This window comes from Phascolarctos cinereus, unplaced genomic scaffold (genome assembly GCF_003287225.1).
Source record: "Phascolarctos cinereus isolate Bilbo 61053 unplaced genomic scaffold, phaCin_HiC Scaffold_152;HRSCAF=721, whole genome shotgun sequence".
Taxonomy (NCBI): Eukaryota; Metazoa; Chordata; class Mammalia; order Diprotodontia; family Phascolarctidae; genus Phascolarctos; species Phascolarctos cinereus.
Window position 1 is genome coordinate 10,025 of NW_027555461.1, and position 10,664 is coordinate 20,688.

General features: G+C 35.5%; 1 pseudogene; it reads left to right on the plus strand.

Moving 5' to 3' along the window:
• Nucleotides 1-5,350: 5,350 nt before the first annotated feature.
• LOC110204236 (insulin-induced gene 2 protein-like) lies at nucleotides 5,351-6,109 on the plus strand (annotated as a pseudogene).
• Nucleotides 6,110-10,664: the final 4,555 nt, after the last annotated feature.

A 10,664-nucleotide genomic window follows, 5' to 3' on the forward strand; every position in this document is an offset into this window, starting at 1 on the left:
AACACATTACAACCTCCGTAGGCTCTACAATCCAACTGCATTGGACTACTTGCAGTTCACTGAACAAAAACTTCATAGCCAGTGCAAAGGCATGGAGATCTCCATGCCTGGAATGTTCTCCTCACTTCACTTCCCTCTTAGTGTCCTTGCCATTCTTTAGGACTCATCTCAAGGCAGGAGACCAGTCCCTCTAGCTGCTAGGACCTTATTTTCTAAGATTACCTTCCATTTATATTCTATATTTGTTTACCCAGTTACTGACATGCTGTGTCTCCCATTGGAATGTAAGTTCCTAAAGGCATGGAATTTTTTTTTCCTTTCTCTGGCAAAGAATAAGGACTTACTGCTCATTGACTTTTCTCCCTGCTTTCTCATTATCATCCAATCTACCTTTATTCCCTTCCAATACATATCTTTTCCTGCTTTTCTTTTATATTGTGTCTTCTGTTATCCTTGTTCTATCCTCAACAAATCCCCCTTTCTAGACTTTTTCTTCTCATACTCTATTTTCTCCTAGAATTCACAGAAACCTGGCTCTCTTTGGAAGATCCATACTACTTTTATTTTAACCCACAACTCACAGGAAATAATATTTCCTTATAATAGCTCCTTTATATGAGAAGTGAAAGGCTAGAGGTACCATGAATTAAAGGATGATATCAGCACAAATTGTCAAAAACATGCTGAGGCTTTGACTAGAGTAAAACACTTATGTCTGCTATCCTGCCCTACAGGAAAATAAAAGGAGAAGGGGATAAGAGAAGGGAGGGTAATAGACGAGAGGGCAGATTGGGGAAAGGGGTATTCAGAATGCATACCATCTTGGGGTGGGGGGATGGGTGAGAAGGGGAGAAAATTGGGAACTCAAAATCTTGTGGAATGTTGAAAACTAAAAATAAATTAATAAGAAAAAAAAGGAATTATGCCTGGCTATCAGTGAAATTATGAGAAAAACTGATGAGAGAGGGAGATCCCCTCCTGACCAACTGAAGCAACACAGCTCCTCCAGATATTGAAGAATGGTACCATTTTAGGGTCATGCGTTATGTCCAGGAATTGTGATTACATCTGTGGAGAAGGAACTAGTTAATTGCTGTTATGCATTTCAGGGACTACTGGTCAAGCTGTAAGTTAAGGAAACAGAACTCACAGGAAGACACCCTAGCATTGATTTCCTAAGGCACTCAACAGGAGTCATTATTGTCTTAAATTTCCCTAAGTATTTGCAGGGGAGCTGAAAGAACTTTCAAAGACATGAGCAAGATTTTAACATTTCTACGGAAGACCATAGTTGGGATACCAATGATAAAAATTAAACTTTGTTCATCTTGTCAGTCTGATGTATGAGTTACACTTTAATTGTTATCACTTATATATGTGAAACCTCCATCTACCTGTACAATGAAATTCCCTCTGTCTTAATCTCCTAATGTTCCATCTCTTCCTTACTTCTCCTAAACCTGTTATTTTCCTCACTGTGATCTTCAATTCCTCCATCTCTTCCTCTTTTCCTAATCCATAAATTCTGCTCTCCCTTCAATCTTTTCCCTTCATGGTCTTGGCCTCATTCCTGAACAACAAGAACGGCATTATGGTAGAGAGAAAGAATGCTCGCTTTCAGTCAGAAGGCCTGACTTCAAATCCTAATCCTTCACCTTGCTACCTGTGTGACACTGGTCAAATCACTTAACCTCTCCGGGTCTCAGTAATCTCATCTATAAACTAGAGCGCTGCTATATGACCAAGGTGTGATAGTCTATGTGTAACAGTGTCTCTTCCCTCCCTTCTCCCCCTATTCTACACCACAGAACCACTGTACATGATTCTTCATCCCTGTTTAGTTCTCTAATGCACCTTCCCCTGTACTTGCCAACACAGTCATATCATACTTTTCTGCCTTCTCCAAGCACTATATTTCTATATTTCCCCTTTAAACATCTCTCTCTCCCTCTCTCTCACACTTCTCTTTTCCACTGTCTCCTGACCTTGCCCGCTATGCCCTCAAGCTACCATCATATATTTCTTCTTTGCACATTCTTGTAAGAAATCATCTCCATGCATTCTTAACTACCCACTCACTTTACAATCCATCATAGTCTGTCTTCTGACTCCAACTTTCTATTGAAACTGTTTTCTCAAGGGATGCCAACAATCACAACTATAAATGTGATGGTTTATTTCTTAGTCCTTAACCTCCTTGACTTTTTTACAGTTTTTGGTACTTTTAACCATGAAGACTTCACCTAAATTGTATCCTCCTCATCCTTTGTCTTCAGTGATGTATAGCTCTCTCCTATTTCCCTCCCTCTATGATGACTTTGTCTCAGGCTCCTTTACTATACCCATATGTTGCCCTTAATGGTGGCCTGTCCATTAAGGTTTATCCTGGACCCTCTTCCCTTGTCACTGTACTCATTTCATCCACTCCTATGGGTTCTCTCATAAACTGTATTCAGGTGACTCCTAAATCTATTTAGCCCTAAACTCTTGTCTGAGCTTCAATCCCACATAATCAACTTCTACTGTACAGTTCCATCTCAGAATAGATATGTAATACAGACAATTCCTTGAGAGGATGAATATACCCATTCGTTATACATACATGTATCCATAGCACCTGGCATATAGCTGGTGCTTAATGAATATTTGTAAATTAATTGAAACACATCAGAGGAGCAGGGAAGAAATTACTTTCCAGATCTATGAATAGAGGAAGAGAGGGTCAGAGAAGATAAAATAAGCAATTTTGATTAAATGAAATTTAAAAGTTTAGCTCAAGAAAAAACTGATGTAGCTAAAATAAGGGATGTGATGTGGAAAATTATTGGCCAGAGGATCAGGAAGAGTCATCCTCTTGGTGGACTCTAAGAGGAACCCAGGAAAAAACATCTTTCTTTTTAAAGACTCATCTAATACTTTGGAAGATGTGGAAAAAAATCCCTCAGCCTCTATTCAGTTGCTAATTCTACCTCAACATTTCTTACTTTTTACAACTGCCCTCCTTCTGTTTTCCCCCCAATTCATTCAGCCTCTACTTTATGTCATGCATTTCTTACCTCTCACCTGTTTTTATTGTCTTCTTATTATATACCTGGCTTCCAGTCCATTCTCCACACAGCTGCCAAAACTGATCTTCCTAAAACACAAACCTAACCATATCACATCTCTAACTCAATAAACATCAATGGCTCCCTGTTTTCTCTAGAACACAATGCAAATTCCTCAGCTTGACATTTAAGATGCTTCAATATCTAATCATAGCTTGCCCTTCCAAATTTTTATTCATGTTTTTCCATTCTATATTCCAAGCAAACTGGAGTACTTGCTTTTGGTTCCCATTCCCAATGGCCCATGTTCTGTCTCTGAGCACAGTCTATCTCCCATACTTAAAATGAGTTTTCTTCTCTTAGTCTCTCAGAATTTTTACATTCATTCAAGGCTCAGTTTAGGAGTCTTGTGAATTTTCCCCATCTCCTCATTGTCAGTACATTTCCCCTTCAAAATTTTCCTTTGATATAATCATATGAATACATTGTTATTATTTTCCTCTAGTACAATGTATGACTTCCCACAAAGGGCTCTGGACTGGTCCAAATCTCCTGGCTGGCCAGAACATGGCTTGAGCTTTCTTGGTCCTTTCTAATATCTCCACATGGTGGTAGTGCTACTCCTCCCAGAAGCCTCATTACTGCAACCATTATCTCCTGGTGGGCAGATAGAAATTGCCAACCTCTCAAACTTGTGAATATACACACAGGGTTGGAAATGTTCACTACAGTTGCATTGGTAGCTGGCCTCTACTATGAGAAAAAAATTGAATGCAGGAGAAGGTAACCATTAGCTCAGTTTTGCCTAGACAGGCATACATTCTCACTGCTACATACAAGTAGCCACCATTGCTGCATGGTTGGTGAAGTTTAGCAAAGTATAACCAGTGGTAGTACAAAAGGGAAATAGACTTAAGGGACTATAGTTCATAGAATCAAATAATAGACTTAGAGCTGGAAAAGAACCAGAGGTCATTTAATCCAACCCTGTTATTTTTAGATGTGGAAATTGAGGCTCAGAGAGGTTAAGTGACTTGCCCAGTGATTCAGTTTGTAAGAGATATGCCATAAATCCAAAGGAAAGAGAAAGTATTGGAAGAGTCTTTGAAAAAGAAAGATGTTTTTCCTGAGTTCCTCTTATAGTCCACCAAGAGGATGGCTCCTCCTGATTCCCTTGCCAATAATTTTCAACACAACCCTCATCACTGGTCCTCTTTTCACCATGACCAAACAAGAGAGTGTTGTCATCTCAACAAGGTGCATGTAGCTCAGCAAAGGGACAAGAAAACATCCTGATATAGAGGGATCAATGCACATGTTCAGATCCATGGAAGATCCACAGTCTGTCAGATCAGGGGCTCTACTTTTCCCTATAATAGGATCAATATTTTCCAGGGCCCTGACATGAAGACTAAGCTAGCTTTTCCCAAGGCCCTACTCTATGCAGATTAGGCTTTTCTTTAAGTACTGAAACTCTCCTTGAACATTATAAAATACTTGGGAGTATGCCTGCCAAGATATACACAGAAAGCATATGAACATAATTGTAAAATACTCTTTACACAAATAAAGACAAATCTAAATAACTGGTGGAATATTAATTGCTCATGGTTAGGCTGAGCCAATAAAATAAAAATGAAAATACTTTTAAGGCCAATTTACATATTTAGTACCATACCAGTCAAGGTACCAAAGGATTACTTGATGTAAGAACATCAAGGAAATTAATGAAAAAAAAAATGGGAAACAAGGGAGGCTGGCAGTTCCAGATCTCAAAATATACAACAAAGTCATAATCATCAAAGCAACTTGGGTACTGATAAGAAATAGAGAGTTTGAGCAGTGGAAGAGATTAGTATGCAATGCACAGAAGCAAATGAGCACAGAAGCCAACTGTTTGATAAATCCAAAGATATCACATATTAGGGTAAGAATTCACTATTGAATAAAAACTGTTGGGAAAAGAGTCTGGCAGAAATTAGAAATAGAGCAACATTTTACACCATATAGTAAGGCAAGTTCCAAATGGATATCATATTTAAACAAGAAGGGTGAGATCATAAATTAGGGGAGCATAGAAGAAATTATCTAGGAAACAGATCTTCAAGGAGCCTCTAAGGCTACACAGACCCAGGAAAGAAAAGGGAGATCTCAGCACAGCCTAGTGGAGGAAGGACTGGCTGGGGAAATAGTGGAAGCTGGGGTGGAGGGAGGTTGTAGGTTCTAATTAAGGACAAGATGCAATTCTGATGAAAAGTCTATTATCTACTGTGATTGTTTGAAATTATTGAACTTATGAAACTATGGCAGAGAGAGAAACAGTATCATTTGCACCCCCAAAGTGTGGGCCATATATTTCTTCTGTCCCTAGTTGAAGTATAAACTTGATGATTTGTAGAGTAGTGTTGTTTTTCACTGGAGTGTTTCTTGCATTAGTATTAAATCTATTTCAGATTCAGAGAAATGTCACACTCTTTCCACCTGATGTGATTTCCAGCATCTTTTCTTCAGCATGGTGGATATCACCATGTTGTGGTAAAGCTTCAGCTGTGATTGTATTAGTATACCCCTGCATTGACAGGTATCCGGGATATTCACATAAATTTAAAAGAAAACTGTTCAGTGTGACGTAATATGCGGCAGTCTTTCTTGATATAAATCATGCTAAAGTAGGTTTTGACAACAATCTACAGTGGTTTCTCATACTAGCTGCACTATCCATTGGTTTGTGATAGATTTTTGATAGATCATGAGGTAGTTTTGGCTATGGAGTAGGAATTACTTTCTTGGCAACCTTGGTCACTCACCTACTAGTCCATAATGGTGTTAGCAATATAAATCTCCAAATTTCTTTAAGTTCATTCTTGGTACCAGGTATATCACTGTGTGTGTGTGTGTGTGTAGGTATATATGCATGTATGTGTGTATGTGTATACACACACATACACACACACACATATATATATATATATTTTGCTGGTGGCATAACAACAGGAAACATTGGTCAACAGCTGTATATGTATGAATGTAAAGGTACTACAGAAAAATCTCAACAAGAGTGAAGAAAGCAAAAATATGCTTTTGTGTAGGGAAAAAAAGGACTTAAAGAAGCATACAAATAATAGAGATACCCAGAAAACATTGAATTGTAAAATTGCTAAGATGCAGTTTTTCCCTTTGGTGCAATATTATTGCAATCTGTGATTGCTACTGCTGTAAATCAATTCCAAACCTGGGTGTTTGATTTAAGTAACTGTAATAGGATGAACAACAAATAAGAATATTGATTAATGGATGAGTTTAAACTTTTTTTTTAACATAACATATATTGTATCACAATGTTAATGTGCCAAAACATTCTATTATTGTCATACAGAAAGTAAGCTATGAACATTTAAAAAAGTTTTTGAAATGGAATACTAATAAGGAGGAAAGCCAAGAATTCAATTGAACAGCTGATATTTTTCCCTTTTTCTAAAATTTCCTGCCTTTTATGTTTCTATGCACAGCAGTACGAGTTATGGGTACACAAATTGATGGCTGAGATTCTGTCTTAAATGTGTAAACAAAAACTTGGGGTATTTGAATATTTTGTCTTTTGTGATAAAAATGAACTTTTCATGAAATGTTTTAAAATACATATCTACCTATAACACTGGAAATGATCCAAAGAATAAACACCTATTTAGATAAATTTTTACAAGTACTGTATGTGAAACCATGAGAGATTATCAATATAATTATTTTTTCAGCCTAAATCTAGGAGAGATGAAGTAGGAAATAATAAAAGTCATGAAAAAGCAAAATTACAATGAATATGAATTTTGGAAAAAAATGGCTTCTGCAACTATGCAATGTTTAAATTTTTTTGTTTAAAATTTTTAATAGCCACAAGAATTTAGTACCTCTTAATTCTTTTGCACATATAACAATTCCCATACCTGTAGAAATTAAGGTACTAATGCTCTTTGGGAGTTTTCTGGTAATGTTACCAAACCATTTTGGCTTGGTTCACTTGTTAGTGGAACCCTTGGATATACAGCTTCATTATATCCATTGGGGCATATAATTTCTTATGTATTAACACACCTAGTAGTGAAGAGGTCAAGTTATTGGTTATACATACAATATATACACACACATATATGCACATATACACACATATACATGTATTAAATTTTATGTACATTGAAGTTCATATTTAAAAGTTTTGTGTGTTTTACCTGCTTTTAAGATGATAGTCACTGAAGCATAGTTTTAAGCATATGATCAGTTAATTCATTTTCAAATTTCATATTTGAAATTGATAACAATTTTTTGTTACATGAGAAAATTATTTCAAAATATTCAGTGTATGTGTGTGTGTGTGTATCTGTGTATGTGTGTACATATATGTATTTGTGTATATACACATGCATAGTCCTACAATATTAAGTAGGTTTTAAAAAATCAAGTTTAAAGAACTTGTTACCAGAGTGAGAATTTTAATGAAAAAATTTAATCTGCCTTCATATTTTAAGGCTAATAATTATGAAATGCTAAAAACAAGATTCATACTGAACATGTGGACCCAGTCTTTACTACAACAGCATGTGTAGGCTACCATAAACTATTATGTTATCTTCAAGAAGTTCTTGTTAATTTGGAATAAGTATATATTTTAGATACAACTTTGTAAGTACTATAAAGCTTTACAAATAAATTAGTATTAACTTATTAAGTAATCTAATGTACTAAATACTCTGACATATTACTTTAAAACTTGTTTTTTTTAAAGCAAAGTACATATTAAATATATAACTATTTTAAAAATTAATTACCTGTTTTGTCTATGGAGAGGGGAAAAAAGTTCACACAAGTAAAATGGACACTTTTGATTACATAAAATTTTTAAAAAGTTTTTATACAAGCAAAATCAATTCAGCTAAAATTAGAAGAGAATCAGGCAATTGGGGGGAGTGGTAAGCCTTTGTAGCAAGTTTCTCCAGAAGCCTCATTTCTAAGATTGATAGGGAACACTGCATATTTACAAGTATGAGAGCCATTCCCTTAATTGATAGGTTGTCAAAGGATATGAACAGGGAGTTTTCAGAAAAATAATCCAAGCTATCAAAAGCAATATGAAAAAAAACTTCTTTGTATCCCTAATACTTAGAGAAATATAAATTAAAACTATTATGAAGTGCCACATGATATGCATCAGACTGGCAAATTAGACTCCCCCAAAAAAAGGGAAAATGATATTTGTTGGAGGAGTTATGGGAAAAATAATTGCAATAATATACTATTTATAGAGCTCTGAACTTCTCCAGCCATTCTGGAAAGTAAATTAGAAAAAAAAAGCTATTAAATTGCCATTTTGGGGGTGGGAGGGAAAAAAAAAAATTTACATGATAACTTTGTTAACGTATTGAAAAGGAATAGCAAGTTGTACGTGATGAATTTGCAATTTCATGTGAATTTTTAAAAATTATATTATCTTGTTTAATCCATAAATTAAAAAAAATTGAAAAAAGCCATTAAACTGTGTCAAACTCTCTGACCTAGTGACATTGCTACTGCTAGGTCTATTCCCACACAGAAATGAAAGAAAGAGGAAAGGGACCCAAATGTACAACAATATTTATTACAGCTCTGTTTAAGGTGGTAAAAGAGTTGGAAATTGAAGGGGTGTCCATAGTTTGGGAATGGCTGAACAAGTGACAGCATATGAATGTGATGGAATACTAGTGTTCTATAAAGAAATGTTAAGGCAATGATTTCAAAGAAAGTGGACTGAACTGATACAGAGTGTAAAGAACCAGGAAAACAATTAATAAAATGATAACAATAAGGGAAACACAAACAACTTTGATAGACTTAAAACCGTAAAACCAATTAAACGATGATCACAGTTCCAGAAGACATGTGATGAAACATGCAGCCCACCTCCAGATGATGTGGAGTACAAATTAAGATATCTCTTTGGCCATGATCAATATAGTAATTTGTTTTGCTTGAATACATGTGTTTCTAATAGATGTTGTCTTTTATCCTTTCTCAAAGGGGATGGGAATGAGAAAAAACAAAGATCTGAAAATAAAATAAAGTTGAATTTTTGAAACGAAACTCTCAAGGCTGATCAGCTCAGCTTGTTGATTGGAGTCTTATTCTCGAATATCAAAAGCCACCAGGGAGCTCCTGCTCCCTCTCTGATACTAATTATGGACTGGCAACATAAACAACCCTGGAAGCTGTGCTCAGATGAATTTATGTGTTGTCCTGAATATCATTCCTTCCTTACTACTGCTGAGTAAGCCTATTTTTGTTAACTATAGAATGATCTATAAGTATCTCCTTGCATTCCAAATTAGACCTAAAGTACCAGAGGATGAGCCTGAATCAAGCACAGCTACAATAATCAGCATAACAAATATAAGATCTTTGAGCCAGAGATATTTTTGCATATTTTTGTGTTTTGTATTTTTGTTTCCTTAGCTACTAGCATAGAGTCTTACATAGTAGTCACTTAATAACTGGCTTTTAAATGGATTGAAGTAACAGTTGACAGCAAGAGAAAAGAAACTTTTCTTTGAAGAGGAAAGAAAAGAATGTTAAAGAAATTGGTCAGATGCAAATTAATTCAAAGGTAAAAACCCCTTGAATGTATTACAGCACAGACCAAGTGATGACTGTAAATGATGCAAAATCATCCGTAAAAGTTTATATCCAGGATCTTCATTTTAACACAGAAAGGAGCTTGAAAATAATTCTAGAAAGATTATATCCTAAATAGGCAAAATAGGAATGTTCTAATGATGGAAAGAGTTAATCTTCAAAACCTTGTTTATATGGTAGGTCATTCCTTGACATTATGGCCGATTCAAGATTGCTCTACATAAAGGACAATTTCTGAAAATGAAGAGGGCAATACCAGAGACTACAGAGAATTGGACTTGAACCAGGAAGATCTGTCCTGCCACTGATAGATAATCTATAACTCTGACCACATCATTAATCTTCTCATGCAATAGACATTTAAAACTCTAAGTTATAGAGAAGGTAGACAGAATTTGCTGTTAATGAAATCATGAGTCCAATTACTATCCATGTTCATATGCCTCTATGTCCATAAGTCCAAACACACTTTCATTAACTGAGAATCTATACATTAAAGTCCTTGAGTAATAAAAAAAAAAAACAAATGTCAGGCACAACACTGACCATCCAAGAACATGAAATGTAGTTGAAGAAGCATAATAAACATTGTAGAGACTTATACTGGGCCTTCTTCTAAGATTCAAAGTTTGATATCATTCTCATTTCTGAAGGGTTGAAACACTTTGACTTTAGGTTCCATTTAAAAACTTGATTTGATCAATATATAATCATGACAATAAAACTATAAGATTTGCTTGGATAATGAAGTCATTTATGCAATTGAGTCACAAAGCCCAAGGAATTAGAGCTGAAAGGAACATGGACATGATTTTGTTTACCTGCATCCTATTTGGGCTCATTTCTAGATAATCAAGCACTATAAGACAAAGGCAAAACATCTCAGAAAAACAGAATGAATAAAAATTCTTTGGAGCACTGCAATAGCCTTCTGGTTGGTCTCCCTTCCTCAAGTCCCTT